The sequence below is a fragment of the Sparus aurata genome, chromosome 13 (assembly GCF_900880675.1).
Source record: "Sparus aurata chromosome 13, fSpaAur1.1, whole genome shotgun sequence".
Classification (NCBI taxonomy): Eukaryota; Metazoa; Chordata; class Actinopteri; order Spariformes; family Sparidae; genus Sparus; species Sparus aurata.
In genome coordinates this window covers 22632814-22646465 of record NC_044199.1, presented here as the reverse complement: position 1 = coordinate 22646465, position 13652 = coordinate 22632814, and the positions used below count along the sequence as shown (strand labels likewise).

Here is a 13652-nt window from a genome sequence, read left to right as displayed (position 1 = left end):
TCAGAGCTCTGCTTGATTATCAGTGCAACTTTTCGAAGAGTAGAAGACTTAAACTAAGGATTTTCCAGTCTTGTCCAGATCTTTTTTTTTTTTTCGCTGTCATTCTGCAATTATATAAAACAGACACAAGTAGAGATGCACCGATCAGGATTTTTGGGGCCGATCACCAAAAGCAGTATCTGCCGATCCCGATATTGCCGATCACCAATCACAGCGTCAAATCCATAAATTCTTCTATATTGTTGTCTTGTGTAACTTTCATATATTTAATTAATGATTCTTCTTACACAACATTGACATTGTATTATTAAGTATAAAAATTAGGAGATGAGAAAGTATCATGAATTGACCACCGTTTTATTGCAGGCTGAGGCAATGTGCAATATTTCACACTCTAGAGACTCTCTTAGAGACAACTTGGACTCAGCTTACATAGAGTAACTGTAGCTTACTAGTGGGAATGCATGCAGTCAGGGTGGGAATTTCGTCATTTTAGGGGCAAGTACATTTAGCCTTCACTTTTTTTTTCAGGGGCACCAAGGCCACATGACAGGGCATAAAGGCCACTGAGTAAAATGTGTTGATTTACCTTTCAGACTGATACCATAACATCCTAATTTATAATAAGACATGGATTATGTATTAAAACATTTTTTAATACCAAAATCAAGTTAAATTTACATTAGAAAGTCGTTTTTGTTAAGTAGGGTTAGGGAGAGGTGAGTTTTGTGACACCACACTGAATATTAGTGTTATTTAATATTTCTCCCAATAGAAATTCCCCAAAATTATGGCAAAGCACATTTTTTCCAAACAAAAAAAATGTAGAAAAACCAGCAGGAGACCACTGATGTGTGGAGTGATTTTGGTGACACTACACTCTGAATAAAAGTGAAGTTATTGAATTTTTTGTAGTTTTTCTTTTCAGTGCTGCACTTTGTAGACGGTCCCTGCACCCTCATCTCACAGACGGCTGACCATACAGACCAGAGTTAATGTCCAGACGCTCGTTTTGATGAAAATACGGTTGTAGCTCGTTGTCTTCCTTACTACGGTTGGAAAGAGCCGTCGTTTGTGTTTTAACAAGGTTTCACTTATGAGTTATTGATCCGGGAAGTTTGAATCTGTGAATATATTTCCAACTTTACCAAACTGAATCCTACCACATAAGTCAGTTACGTATCATGTCAAAACCGGCTGCGCTCGCTCGCTGTGCTGTAAGTTTCGTTCTTTAGTTTTGAGAAGCTGCTGCTTTGTGAGAGGCTTTCACGTGAGATCATCGTAATGATGAGACTTCACCTGCACGAACCGCGGACTCACTGAAGTTACTGTGAGTGACTACTGTGCTCTCAGGTGGCTGTAATTAAAGGCAAGGCCGCTACGCTGACCGGGCCAGGGGCACAAAGGCCACTGTAGCCTATGATTAGTTTTTTTTTTTTCACGCTGCATCAAGGCCGCCGTGAAATTCTCATTTTTATATTGAAACGTCATCTAATCGGCCTGATTTGATCTATTTTGAGAACTCCGATCAAAACCGATAGGGGCATTATCGGCCGATTACGATCGGTTGCCGATCGATCACCGATTGCGATCGGTTGCCGATCGATCACCGATTGCGATCGGTTGCCGATCGATCACCGATTGCGATCGGTTGCCGATCGATCACCGATTGCGATCGGTTGCCGATCGATCACCGATTGCGATCGGTTGCCGATCGATCACCGATTGCGATCGGTTGCCGATCGATCACCGATTGCGATCGGTTGCCGATCGATCACCGATCGATCGGTGCATCTCCAGACACAAGTGTTTTTTTTTTTCCAAGTTTCAAAAGCCCAACTGAAAATGGAAGGCGTCTTCTGCTAACCCATATCCTACCTGTCCATTTACCTTTCATATATCTTTACAGCTTACCTGCTGCAGTGTTATTTTTCATGGGGAGGAACTCTGTCCTGAGCATGATTTTGATCACTGGTGACGCCTAAAGTTGGAGACCCTGACTTAAAGCAGGGACTATAATCTTGTCCAGATCAAGATTTTCAGTGCCAGTGTGAAAGGCTAAAAAACAAAAACCACATGTTGGACAAAATGATGCTTGTGTGCTGAACAGCAGCAGGGTTTCTCCCGGTGTATTTTAAGCCTTGCGGTCCGCCAGGCTTAAATTTCCCACCGCCAGCCTAAGCAACGTTTATTTATTTATTCAAATAGGTTTGTGAAAACAATGCTCTGTCCCGTGTCGGTTGCACAATGGCAGAAACGCAACCAATCTACCTAACTAGATAAAAATAGACAGATTGACATAGGCTACCATTTTTGGTCAGGCTAGTGCAACTAAACAGGTTTCTATTTTTTTGTTTCAGAATAGCACTGGGGAAACCGCTGTAATCCAAACTGGACACTCCATATTTCAGACACCCACAACTACAAGTACAAGCCTTCAGTACAACTCCAGCCTTGAAATGGAACACAAACCCAAGGTCGTATCCCAGGACTTTCTCAACAAAAATCAGACGCACAGCTGACTCACAGAATGGAGTACAAAGGTTTTGTTTTTTTTTCTTGGCTTCTAGTAACACAATATGTAAACTACTAGTTAAATTCTTAGAGGGCAGCAGTCCATGAACCATACCTATGGCTTTAAAACTTACCTGCTGTAATTTCACCTTTTTTTCACTATCAAGTTTGATCTTCTTGACTGGTATTACCTGAATGACAAGATGAATTATTTTAATTTCACATGTTTTGTCATGATATTCCAAACTCAAGTTTATATCATTGTTATGATAGGACATTTAATTATAAACAGAAGTCTTGGTTCTATCAACTAACAGACAATCAACCTCTGAACACAGACACAAAGTTTATCAGTAACAAAAAAACCGTTGTGTTACAGGAGCAAATGGAAAGTGCCTACCACAGTACTATGGACCCTCAATACCACTTTACCATCTAAAAACCCTCAGAATCCCAAATACCGACGGCAGTATCCCACTTATTTTTAAATGACTGGCATTTACAAAGCATATGTCCTATCCAAAAACCGAAAAAACTGGCGTAATCGTCAGATTCTCAAGTTTCTGAGGGTACCTGAATGTATCACAGGCGACATGCGCAACACGTCTAAACAGGCCGGAGAAGATCAACCTCGCTTTGATTGCCATGTCTTGTTTGAAAATTTGCAGAAAATAAACTATTAACTCTATCTAAATTCTGCACAAAACAAATAATTCTACGCTTCTTACTTCTTTCAGGAAGCCCCGAAGGACTGACATACGTTGAGTTTACGTGCTTCAAGAATTCTTTGAATCTTACGTCCCATGGCATTGTCTTGCAGGCGTAACATTTCTGCTCAGAGCCATTTAGCACCAAACAAACAGGCTCTGTATGCCTGCTCTCAGTGCCTTACAAAACTTGTTTCAGGTCAAATTTGACAACTCTCTTGTCCTCTGTAAAAAAAGAAAAGACTGCATGGAGGTGCAGAAATTGTGGTGTGGCACTCTGTCTTATTATTGACAGAAACTGCTTTGCAGATTGGCATGATGCCTCTGCAATGTGGACTGTAAATTGTGTGAATAGTTGTGACAGTATTGTTTGTAAATAGTTTGTAAAGAGTAAAACTAACAAACAAGAAACAACAAACTGGCCACCACAAAATTGAACAAGATGGCCATGTTTACAGATGGACAAACCTGTACCAAGGTAACAATTTTGAGCAATTTGGTGGGAAAAATAAAGAGGGTAACACCTACATTATTAGAGGCCACACAATCTGAAAGCTGCTTCTCCATGTTTACTTCTGACTCTGGGGACTGAAAGCAGACCGGTACCTAACAATCTCAGAGGTCTGGATGGTTCATAACGCGGCAGCAGATCAGAAATGTATTTTGGCCCGAAACCATTCAATGCTTTATAAACCAACAACAAGACTTTTATTCTTTAGTAGACAGGAAGCCAGTGTAAAGATCACAGTACTATGGACCCACAATACCACTTTGCCATCTTAATACTAGAAGCAATGAAAAAAACTTGCCTCCGCCACCTGGCCCTCCACAGTCATGAGGTCCTGGGATGTGTGGCACTCATAGAGTGGAGTGATGTGGGGAAGAGTAGGGTCTCTGCCTGTTGGCGTATTTCCTCTGTCACAGTCATGTTAGTGGTGCGAAAGAACAATGTTTTTTCTGTGATGTTAATATAGTAGGGTGGGTCACTGCCCCTGATTGTGTGGCCTCTAATAATGTAGGTGTTACCCTCTTTATTTTTCCCACCAAATTGCTCAAAAATTGTTACCTTGGTACAGGTTTGTCCATCTGTAAACATGGCCATCTTGTTCAATTTTGTGGTGGCCAGTTTGACATTTGTTTGGGAAAAATCCCATAAAATCACTTTTAATACATTTTAATACATTTATTTTATATAGCGCTTTTCAGGTACTCAAAGACGCTTTACAGGTTAAAACAGAAGTATAAAAACAACACACGTAAAATAGAAAGAAAAGAAACAGGTTATACATTAAAAGCGATTTTAAAAAGGTGAATTTTGGCGACTGTTTTGAAAGTATTGAGTTCTGTACAGTCTCTGATGTGTTTGGGGAGGGTGTTCCAGAGGGAGTGGGCAGCAGCTGAGAAGACTCTGTTGCCCCAGGTTCGGTGCTTGGTTCTGTGAGGGAAATTTGCGTCTGAGGAGCGGAGGGTGCGGGACGGGTTATGGCGGTGGAGCAGATCAGTAAGGTAGGGGGGTGCCTGGTTGTGGAGGGCTTTGTGAGTGAGGGGGAGTATTTTGAATTTAATCCGTCGAAGGATGGGGACCCAGTGGAGTTTCTGGAGGATGGGGGTATTAGGATGTGGTCACGGGTGCGGGCAGTAGAGTTCTGGACGTATTGAAGTTTATTGAGGAGTTTGGAAGGTGTGACTAAGAGGATGCTGATGCAGTAATCAATTATGGAAGTGATGAAGGCGTGGAGCAGAGTTACTGTAGCAGAGAAGGAGAGTGATGGACTGACTTTTGGGCAGTCAATTAATTTAAGGACTGAAACTTTCAGGTTTGGTGGCTTGAAGTATGGATTAGGTGATTTAGTCTCCAGGAGGTTTCTGAGTGCCATTCTGAAATGACAAAAAACAAAAACACACACAAACGTAAGTGGTTTTTAAGTGTCAAAAGCCCAACTGAAAATGGAAGGCCTTATGGGTCCATCTGTCTGTCTATCTATATATAGCTTGATGGCAAACTTCCATACCAATTGCTAATGGATCACTGAAGGTGTTTATGGGATTAAAAACAAAAAACTAACTAGAGAACCTTTAAGGATCAATACCTATACGTTTAACCTACTTTGTGATATTTCAGAGTGAGACATGTCCTTGAATGACGCTTGTGTTACGAGAAGTGACTTAATATTAACATCTTTTACTGTAGGAATTGTTTCCATATTGTTGTGAGACACTTAGAATAACAACCTTGGCTTGTCAGTGGCAAAATCAAGAACTCATCGACCTGTGAGGTCCCTATTGTAATTGGAAGGACGAGTGTACCGCTTTAACTGCAATTTTAGAGGCCTGAACATACCCAAAAACTCACCAAATTTGGAATATACGTCACATCTAGTGAAAAATTTGATAATTTAATGCCGTTGGGCGAGGTTGTGACCTGCGGGCTCTGTAGCGCCCCCTAATGTTCTTCCCTGCCTTCCACATGCGCGTAGATGAACGAAATTCGGTACGCAGATTCATCGTGAGCAGACGCACAAAAAAGTCTGTGGGGACCATACTGTCACTCCAACAGGAAGTCAAGTATTTAGATGTGTGGCGGCGTTTTTGTCCAATTCATGCCTACTTTCAAAATGATCTTGTCCTAGAGCTTAAACACCACAGTCTTCAAATTAACTCAGTAATTTTCTTCATGTCTTGAAGAACAAAAATTATGGAAATCATTCAGCTGCGCCAAACTTTAGTGGGCGGTGCGGTGGAAACCATTTTTTCCTCACGCCGTCAAGCATCGAGGCTTTATAACTTTACCATGCAATTTCCTATCCACACCAAACTGCTCGTAACTGTAGAGGCTGTCTCCCCGAACAAATCTCAGCATCAATACTAAGTCGGCCATTTTGATTTTGGCCACCATTTTGAAATATTGCCAATCTTCACACTTAAATTATCTCCTCCTACAGATGTAACGCCACCGACTTCAAAGTCACTCAGTAGCATCCTGTGACCTTGAAGATGAAAAGTTATTAAAATCTTTATCCTACGTCATACCTGCTGGCCACAGTGGAGCGGGAATTGAATCCTTTGCCGTAAAGCATCGTGTCCTCATAACTTCTTCATACAATTTCCTATCTCGGCCAAATCTCTCAGGAATGCAGAGGGAGTCGCCCTGATGAGATCTGTGTGGTCATGGGGCGTGGCGGTGACGCGTGGGCTCTGTAGCGCCCCCTATTGTGATGCCCCGCCTCCTACTTGTACATAGAAGGACGAAAATTGGTACGCACCTTCATCAAGGCTTTATAACTTTAACATACAATTTCCTATCCACACCAAACTTCTATTAAGCGTAGAGGCTGTCTCCCCAAATAAATCTCAGCATCAATACTAAGTCGGCCATTTTGATTTTGGCCACCATTTTGAAATATTGCCAATCTTCGTACTTAAATTATCTCCTCCTACAGATGTAACACCACCGACTTCAAAGTCACTCAGTAGCATCCTCTGACCTTGAAGATGAAAAGTTATGGAAATCTTTATCCTACATCATACCTGCTGGCCACAGTGGAGCAGTCAATTCAAATCCTTCGCCATAAAGCATTGTGTCCTCATAACTTCTTCATACAATGTCTTATCTCGGCCAAATCTCTCAGGAATGCAGAGGGAGTCGCCCTGATGAGATCTGTGTAGTCATGGGTCGCGGCCGTGACGTGTGGGCTCTGTAGCGCCCCCTATTGTGATGCCCCGCCTCCTACTTGTAACATAGAAGGACGAAAATTGGTACGCATATTCCTTATGACCGGACGCACAAAAAACCCATTTGGACTGCTAGTGTCAGTCCAACAGGAAGGCAGTCATTTAGATGTGTGGCGGCGTTTTTGTCCAATTCATGCCTACTTTGAAAATTATCTTGTCCTAGAGCTTAAACACCACAGACTTTAAATTAACTCAGGAAGTTTCTTCATGCCTCGAAGAACAAAAGTTATGGAAATCATTCTGCTGCGCCAAGGTTAAGTTGGCGGTGCGGTGGAAACCATTTTGTCCTCACGCCGTCAAGCATCGAGGCTTTATAACTTCAACATAAAATGTCCTATCCACACCAAACTGCTCGTAACTGTAGAGGCTGTCTCCCCGAACAAATCTCAGCATCAATAATTAGTCTGCCATTTTGCTTTTGGCCGCCATGTTGAATTATGCCAATCTTCGTACTTAAATTATCTCCTCCTACAGATGTAACACCACAGACTTCAAAGTCACTCAGTAGCATCCTCTGACCTTGAAGATGAAAAGTTATTGAAATCTTTATCCTACGTCATACCTGCTGGCAGTTGCGGAGCCCGCCATAACAATCCTTCGCCATGAAGCATCAAGTCCTGATAACTCCTTCATACTATTTCCTAGCTCGGCCAAATCTAGAGGGAATCTAGAGGGAGTCGCCCTGAATAGATCTGTGCATCAATACTGTGTCATATCCATAGCCCTACCCACTGGAAACATAAATTTGTTTTAATCTCATTCCATTAAGGCTCCTACAAGCTGTGAGTGACACAAGTCGCCACTAGATGGCAGTGTTGTCTTTCAAGTCACAGGTGTCCTTTGTGCTGAGCGACCTCTGGATAACCTCTAGATAATTTCATTCCATGGCAGGAAGTCAGCCTCAAATTTATCAGATTTTATTGAAACTGCAAAATGTGGCTGCATGCACTTTATGGAATAAAAACTAGCAAACAAAGGAGAACTTAGATCAAAAGCATGACATTCATAGACAGCCATAAATACATTTTTGAACGAAGGCAAGTGAAGCATCATTTGACACTCATTTATCTGCATTGATCACAAACATAGTCAGATGTACATGGCATTTGCAGGTAGTTTTGTCTAAATTGCACATTACAACATGGAATAATTGAAGGGTAATGTTTAGAGCCACATAATGGATAAGTCAGTGGTAGTAAGCCACAGCACACAATGTTTAAATAAGCCAGTTTGATAAGAATGCCATTTGTGTGTTGGGTCTGCCCTGTCAATGTGGCACACAACAAGATGTCTGTAGTTGTGATTCTGCCCAACTTTTCCACGATGAACGCAGTGGCTTCCCCTGAGATTTGAAACGACTGAGTGATTTCTTTGGTCAAATAACACAGAACACATCTGTAGTTAACAGTCAGTATGTCAAGCCATCGTGCTGTTTTGCATACTTTGCCTCTGCTAATGTTATGTTGGACATTGTTCTGCTTATTCCAATGATAATAAAATACTGCATTCAGCTTTCTAGCCCTTTCAGACATTCTTTATTACCGACAGGAGGAACAGCCCACCAAATCGTAGGAAAAACTGAAATGGAAGGTGTTGTGGGGGTAGCCCCACGGCGGCGTGCGTCGACAGCAGCACGCCCCGACGTGCGCGCGGACTGCGAGGGCCCGTTCATCACTGCTTGCAGTTTTAATTGTTTTATTGAAGTTGTTGAAATGTATCTAGTATTTTGAATATGTTTTATTGCTTGTTAATTGTTTGTACGTTCAACACTTATTAAATCTAACCAAAAGAAGTGATATCTGAGAATTCAGCCGTCAGCATTCACACTGTATTTGCGCAGGAAATGCAAATTTTTCTAGTATTATTTAGGCTTTCTGTTCCTCTTGCTCATGTCTCATTAATGATTCCAAACTTCGATTTCATGTGCCCAGTTCTCTCTTGTTTTCAGAATGACAGGCAACATGCACGGTGGGGTATATAAGGTCCATAAGGTAAGTCTGCTGAACTTGCTGCCAAAAATTCATAAAACTATAAGAATGTTGGAAAAAAATCGAAAAGCTGTAGGTTAAGGGGCAGGAAGATGTTAAAATGGTGAATAAGGGCTAAAAATGGGAAAACTTAAACACTGACGAAGCTTAAAAAGGATGAAAAGGTGTAGAGTAAGAGGAATGAAAGAGCTTGAAGAGGTGAAAAAAGGTTGAAAAGGAGAAAAGTTAAAGGCAGAAAAAGCTTCAAATGGCTGCACACATGGTGGAACAAGAACAGAGCCAAAGATTAAAATGTCCCCATTAGAATAAATGGGAAAATGCCTCCCAAACCCCTGCAATTTTTGAAAAATCACCAAAATATTTATATATTATAAAGTTGGAATGGTGTCTGTAGCTAAAAAGAAAGATGACTATTTTAAAAAGCTGACAGGGCAGAAAACGTTAGGAGGGCTAAAAGAGTTGAAAAAGTTGAACATTTCAATTGCTGAACATGAAGTTGAATGTTTGAAGGAGCTGAAAATAGAGAAAAATTAAAGCTGCAAGCAGCGTTGAACGGGCCCTCGCAGTCCACGCGCGTCGGGGCGTGCTGCCGTCGATGCATGCTGCCGTCGGGGCTTGCTGCCGTCGATGCATGCTGCCGTCGGGGCTTGCTGCCGTCGGGGCATGCTCGAGCAACACCTTCAGCTGAGGAAGTCGTTCCTTCATAATTCGATGGACTGCTATTGCCGGTCTGAAATGATGTACGCTGAAGTCAGAAAAACTGTGTGAACTACTGCATGATTGCCCGGACAAAGACTGAGTCGATGCCAGGTCAGAGAAGAACTGATTAACTGATGGGATGTGAGATGTCACCTGCTGCATGATGAAATCTGAAGAAGAGGATGAAATTGCAGCTCAAGGGGGGGTTTCACGAGTACAGTGTTCGACCCTATAGACGGCTAAACAGCATGATAGCTTTATATACTGACTGTTAACCACAGTACATATTTCGACCTTTAAATTGTAACGAGCATGGTCACAATCCCAAGAAACAGACTGAGTTGAAAAATCGGCATTAAAAACGAAATATTCATCATTAAGTCCTCACAATCCAAATGTAGCTGCAGTGCAAGCAAAGTGCAGCTAACTACTACTGAGACACAGGCTATGTGTAAACTGCAATAGTGATCAAATTATCCATAACTACAAGCAGAAACCACGTACATTTCCTCAAGAATGCACACATCATTAGGGAAACCCACAGAAAGTCCATGCAGCTCCACACGGTCTGCTCACTGACTGGTCTGCTGCATTTTAGTGTGACTGAGCATGTCCTGACTCTTTGCACCAGTAGAGGGAGCTGTTGGACCTTTACCTGTAGAGCTTTCTTACAGTTTCTGTGACTGAGCATGTCCTGACTCTTTGCACCAGTAGAGGGAGCTGTTGGACCTTTACCTGTAGAGCTATCTTACAGTTTCTGTGGCTGCACATATGCTGGAGCACTAGCAGAGGCAAAGTAGGAAATGTCCACACAAGAAGAAATGGGAAAACGCCTCCCAAACTCCATTATTACTATAAAGATATGTATTATGATTATATCTATATATCACATAAAATGTCAAAACAAATCTCCAAACATTTATCATTAGTAATATTATCTTTTTAACACTTACAGATCAAGTAAAATGAATACTGTTACAAACATTGTATTGACATGTAGTGGTCAGATGAAAACAACAGCACTGCACATTAAACTTCCAATGTTATATGGTTCTTAAGGTTTCATGAAACTGAAAAGAATACAGGAGAAAAGGTGGGTTGTTTTGCTCCGCTGCCTTAGAAGCAGAACAATGTTGACAATTAGCAGTAACATATTAAACCTGTGAAGAAACTGTTCAGGTGTTTTCAGTTGTACTTTTTATACATACATTTAGCACTTTTCTTCTTGAAAGATGCAAATTTCTCAGTGACTTTGTGGTTTAAGTTGTGGATGTCTTTGATACGTTTCTTCTCCATACAGAGCATGGCAACTGCATTAAGAAGATATTATCTTCCTGAGGAAGGTCTTGATTCTCTTCAGTGTTGAGAAGCACCGCTCAGATTCAGCTGTAGTCATAGAAGTTGTGATGAGGATGTTTAGCAGAGCCACAGTCTCTGAAAAGGTTTCCTGACGATTGCACTCTGTGACCAGCTGGTACAGAGCCACAGCTCCACTACGGTTTTTGAACTCATCATTGCTGTAGATGTGAGACAGTTCAGTTTTCGGCTTGTTCTTGATAAGGAGTGGGTAAGCCTCCATGGTGGTGTTCAGCACTGTTTCAGGGAACTGACTTTTGTACTGTTTGAATTTGTCTCCATGCAGCAGTGTCACAAACCACAAACAGCCAAAAGTGCAAGTCCTACATCTGAAATAAGACCATCAGCTGAAAGCCAACGAGATTTCCTACATTTCCCTGTATATATTGTCTATGTGAAGTAAAAGACGTGGGATCCAAATCAAGCTGAAGAGAACTTTTTCTCCAGTTCTTCCATCTGCTCTCCACTGTAGCTATGATGTCACGCACTCTAGCTCACCCAATACACACCCATTATAAAATCAGAAGATGGCCTAAAAATCCTTAAAACTAAAACTGTGATGATTTGAAACCGTGAAAGATTTTCAAAAACTGATTACATGCCCAATAGTTTGAGGTCTTCTGACTCTCTTAAAGTTGGAATGGAGTGTCTATGAGGGACAAGAAAAGGATGAAGGTCAATGAGTTTTGAAGAGGACTTGAAGATCCCATTGACACTGATTAGACTGCGACCAGAGCGCCATCTATTGGCCGATATGCACCAAATTTTACACAAAGCCTCATCATGCCATACCACACAATGAAGAGTATTTATGTGATAATCAGACAGTATTTTGTAAAGATATGCAAGATTGTCTGTTTTCAACACAATATGCAGGAATTTGTCATTTTATTTTTCGGGCAGTTTATGGACTATCAAAATTCTTTTGATAACTTTTTGTCAGGAGGGTCTACAGATGCTACATGGAAAGTTTGGTGCAAATTGGTCAAATTCTCTAGGAGGAGTTCGAAAAAGTACGTTTTTCATTTGTCGCGATTTTGCGAACGGAAAGTTACTGCAAAAGTGGGCGTGGCCTACATCAAACAATTCAGCTAAATTCAGTGAAGACAAATATATGTGGAATAATAATGTGGAACATATTAAGTGGGAGTTATGAGCCAAAAACGCTTTTAAATTGAAAATAGCGCCACCTGGTGGTCATTTTCGGTGAGTGAGTCGCAGGGGCCATTCTATAGCACCTCTATGAATTTGATTTCCATAAGTGTTATGGTGTGGGCACAGGGCCAATTATGCAATTAAAGTGACGCCAGAGCGCCACCTAGTGGTGGATCGGTAAACCCTTCGTTAGATGTCCTCAGGAGGGCACTGACAATAAATGTACCAAGTTTCGTCTTATTCCGATGCACCGTTGTGGAGATATAAAATACATCAATTTAAAGAGCGCCACCTTGTGGTCATCGCCTAAAATTTTGCACAGGGCCTCAGGGGCTCATGGGGAAGTAGTATCCTGAGTTTCATGTCATTAGACCACACCAATGTGGAGATATGCAACACTTCCTGTTTTGAGCCAAATCTGCAGGAATTTGTTATTTAATAACTTCAAAATTATTTATTTTAATTAGAATCCTTTAATAACTTTTTGTCAGGAGGGTCCACAGATGCTGTGTGCCAAGTTTCGTGCAAATCGGTGAAATCGCCTGGGAGGAGTTCGAAAAAGTAGGTTTTCGACATTTTGCGACGTAGCGAAAAAAAACGGTAGGCGGAAATGGGCGTGGCCTATACCACGAGATTCAGCACAATCCACTGAACGCGTGGATGTAAGGTTTTTGAATGTGCGACAAAGTATATGGGAATTATTAGCCAAAACGCGCTTTCCTTAATAACAGCGCCACCTAGTGGTGGAAATTCAGGACGACAATAGATTATAAAATTTTTCGCCAGGTGTGACTTATATTCCAAGTTTGGTGAGTTTTGGGGTATGTTCAGGCAGTGAAAAATGCGATCATTTTGTGAGAAGAAAAATAATAATCATTTGAAAAACAATAGGGTCCTTGCAGGTTCCCTGCTCGGGCCCTAACAATTCAATTACAATAGGGTCCTTGCAGGTTCCCTGCTCGGGCCCTAATTAATGTCTGAAAAGGCTAAACAAGCTGTAGAGTAAGAGGGTGATAAGAGCTTAAAAAGGTGAAAAAAAGACTGCAAAGGCCAAAAAGTTGTAGAGTAAGAGGGCAGAAAGAGGTTAAAAAGGTGAAAAAAGGCTGAAAGGTGAGAAGTTAAAGGCAGAAAGAGCTTCAAATGGCTGCAGACATGCTGCAGCAGGAGCAGAAACACAGACGAAAATGTACCCATAAGGAATGAATGGGAGAATGCCTGCCAAACTCCTGTGATTCTTGAGAAAACTGTTATAGTTATCGCCAAAACATGCTGAGTAACAGGAGACATTGCTGAACGCACCCATGTTATTTTTATTTCTGTAGAGTGCATAATGAGGGCACAGGAGCGATGTGTCAAAATTAACATTGCTGCTTATGGGGAACATTCAGGTGTGCTTGTCGCTCTGGGACTTCTAAATCCAATACTGTAAATCCTACAGCTGAAATGAGAACATCAGCTGAAACCCAACAAGATTTCCTACAGTTATATGCCTATATTGTCT

The 13652-nt window shown here is 41.5% G+C and overlaps 1 long non-coding RNA gene across 2 annotated transcripts in view; it reads left to right on the top strand.

The window, feature by feature from the left end:
• LOC115593702 (uncharacterized) overlaps positions 1-3637 on the top strand; it is an 8570-nt gene extending 4933 nt beyond the window's left edge. For both annotated transcript variants that reach the window (XR_003986351.1, XR_003986350.1), the window contains one exon: positions 2361-3637. This is a non-coding gene — a long non-coding RNA (uncharacterized LOC115593702). The remainder of the gene's footprint in view (positions 1-2360) is intronic.
• Positions 3638-13652: the final 10015 nt, after the last annotated feature.